Here is a 3421-nt window from a genome sequence, read left to right on the forward strand (position 1 = left end):
ATGACTGAATCTGATGTAAAGCCATGTAGGTCACCTGTGAGAGTGCATTTGTTGCCAGATTTGACTTGCCTAGTCTACATTCTATGGTGAAGCAATAATCAAGAAACTTAGGAGATACAACTCTTGTTTAATGGTCTGTAAAATTTATTTTTCCAAATGCTTTAAGCTTTCCTGGTCTGTATGGATTACAAAGGGATGCCCAAAGAGAGAATGGCAGAACTCTACCATATCTTGAGTGATTGCAAATAGTTCTTGGATGTATGCAGATTGTGCCTGAATTTATCAAGATAATTGCTTGGAGAAGTAGGCAATTGGATGCCCTATTGATTGAGAATCGTGCCAATAGCACACCCAGCGCATCTGTCTTAACTATAAATGGTTGTAAAAAGTTAGGTAGAGCTAACACTAGAGCTTAAGTCAAGGCTATTTTAAGAAGCTCGAAGGCTCTGTTTACTTCGTCCAACCACTTGAATCCATCTTTCTAAAGCAATTTTGTTAGAGGACTTGCAATCTGGGCATATTTGTTGATGAATCGACGATAATATCCTGTGATTCCTAGAAACCCATGCAGTTGAGTCATGTTCTAAGGTTTTGGCCATTGTTGAATAGCATGCACCTTTTTAGCATCTATTGCAACACCCTTAGTATTGATCTACGTGATCTAGATACTCAAGTTGCTTCTTGCCAAAAGAACACTTTGACCTTTTGGCAAATACTTGATAAGTAACTAACTGCTCCAAAACCTACTCTAAATGGAGTAAATATTGAGACTAGGTAGCATTGTAAATTAATATATCATCAAAGAATATCAGCATAAATTTTCCTAAAAAAGGCTTAAAAATTAAATTCTTAAGGCTTGGAAAATTGCAGGGTGTTTATCAAGCCAAATGGCATGACAAGCTATTCATAAAGGCCTTGATGAGTCCTGAAAGCTGTTTTCTCTCGACCATCTAGGTGCATTTAGATTTGATGGTACCTAGCTCGCAAATCCAACTTGAAAAAATACACTGAACCTCCTAACTCATCTAATAGCTCATCCATCATTGACATTGGAAATGAGTCTTTAACAGTGACTTCATTTAAGGTTTGTAATCCACACATAATTGCCATGATCCGTCTTTCATTCATGCATGATGATTAGTAATGATGAGGAAGAAGCACTCATAAGAAATTACTCTACACCCTTCTCTCTGATCCCAGGCCTAAATATATAACTAACTCATCATTACTAATCATCATGCCTCCTTGCACTATTCCCCTCTCAGCTTCCACGTGACCTTTTGTGCCCTGTTGCTCCTTTGCAGCACATTTGGTCCCACTTCTTGATTCACATGCATCTCCACATGAGAACCTACATCATCACTCCTCAACTGAGGTGTGACAATGTTACAAGTATTGCTTTGTAATGTTTATGGGTGCTAGCTAATACTTCAATTGCTTTTTTGTTCTTTCTTCTTTCCATTTTGTTCGTTCATTACCTCTTTTTTTTCTCACTTTCTCTTCATCTAATTGGTCTGATCAATTCCATTTGAACGTTACAACTTGCTTTTTCATGTTTATGGGTGCTAGCTAATATTGATCATCAATTGCTTGGCTTTGGAATTGGTCAGTGTAACCCGTCGATTTTTAGTATAATCTTGCCAAAAAGATCTTTTCTGCTTTCTCTCTATTTGTTACTTTGTTATGTTACACTATCTAACTTTGATGGCGTTTGGAATCTTGTTTTGGAATGATTCTACAACCACTTTTTGCATAGTGGCAAGTTAGATATGCACCTAAGTTAATTATATTATTCTTCATGTTCATTGTCGGGAAGCCTATTAACTGCTGTGTTTGACATTGTATTCAGTTAGATCTTGTGTCCTTCGAGTAGTAAGTCAAGTGACATATACTGAAAGCATGAAGTAATTGGCTCCTATTGCTATACGAGGTCCAACTTCTCACGTCTCATTGTGCACAAACTATCTGCCGTAGATCAAAGTGAAACCTCTATATTTAACTCTGTGTTTAATTAAAATAATAAAATATCACTTTTTCTCTCTTTCTATACGAGAAAGAAAAAGGCAGGCATGCATAAATATAAATTTGCACATCCTTGGTAGCTAATTATATGCATGACAGTTCATTAAATGTTGGAATGGTGGGTGAAACATTAAAGCGGACATCATGGGTCCAAATATTGGGAGGCAGAAATATGGTTGCAAAAGGACAACCTCATTCAATTCCATAAGATCCCACCTTCGATCATCTTGTTAGATTTTGTAGTATTACATAAAAAACCCTCAACAATCTGTGCTCAACTTATAAAGCTCCTATATGTATATTTCATCACTTCTCAACATTCATTTTAATACTGTAAATATATCAATGATCTTTAATTCTATCTGGATGCATGTTACAGCTTGTTTTTTCTATATTTTTATGATGGGCGCTGCTAGAGCGAATACTTCAATTGACCAGCTTAATTGTTAATTTGAATTCATTATTGTAACTTGTAGAATTTTTAGTGTAATCTTGTAAGAAAATCTGCTCTATTTTGTCTTGATATGTTACTTTGTTATGTTTAAGAATCCAACTTACAATAAGAAGGTTGAGAAAACGATAAACAATAAATCAAAGCAAAGTAATGAACATATTTTCAACAAAAAAAAGATGAAAAACTCATATATAGTGTGCATTGAATTGACATCAAAGCAAAGTATATATGTTGATATATATATATATATATATATATGTAATTGGATTTAGACAAATTTGACTAAAAAGCTTCATCTTTGTGAGTCAAAGGTCCCATCTGAAATGTCTATAATCTTCTATCCCTTGTGGGAAAAGTTGCAAAAAAAAGCAAGAGGGACCAAAGAAAATATAAAAGGAAACAAAAAGATGTTGATCAAATTAATTTTTTTTCTTTTCGCTTTTGTGATGCAACGATTTCTATAACGCCAAAAAATGCCTTCAGAAGTGTTAATAATATGCTGAATATCTTTAGGAATCCCTCACCCTAATTCAATCGGTTTGTTCAAAAGAAAAATCAAAATTATTTAAAAAATACAATTCAATATCATCAATAGAAAGGTACATTAGAAGCCCCCAGCCTTAACAACTACATATAGCAGAAAATGTCATTTAAGAATTTTATTTTTCATATCAGATAGAGCAACCAAGGATCCAACTCAAAAAAATTCTTTTTTGGGTTAAATGTTAGTCTGTTTTATCAGTGAAGTTAACTGTTATCAACATAGCCGTAGAAGAAAATTAAGAGAAAGATCAAAATGAAAATACATAAAAAATTAATAAATTAATCATCAATTGCCATCAACAAGATCACAATTCATTATGCACAATTCACAATTCTCTCTCTCTATAGTGTGTGTATTAACAGGTAAGCTTGACCTACGTACACAATACTGAAGATTGTAGA

The sequence above is a fragment of the Prosopis cineraria genome, unplaced genomic scaffold, assembly GCF_029017545.1.
Source record: "Prosopis cineraria cultivar Desert tree isolate PC_DT_omini unplaced genomic scaffold, ASM2901754v1 PC28, whole genome shotgun sequence".
Lineage (NCBI taxonomy): Eukaryota > Viridiplantae > Streptophyta > Magnoliopsida > Fabales > Fabaceae > Prosopis > Prosopis cineraria.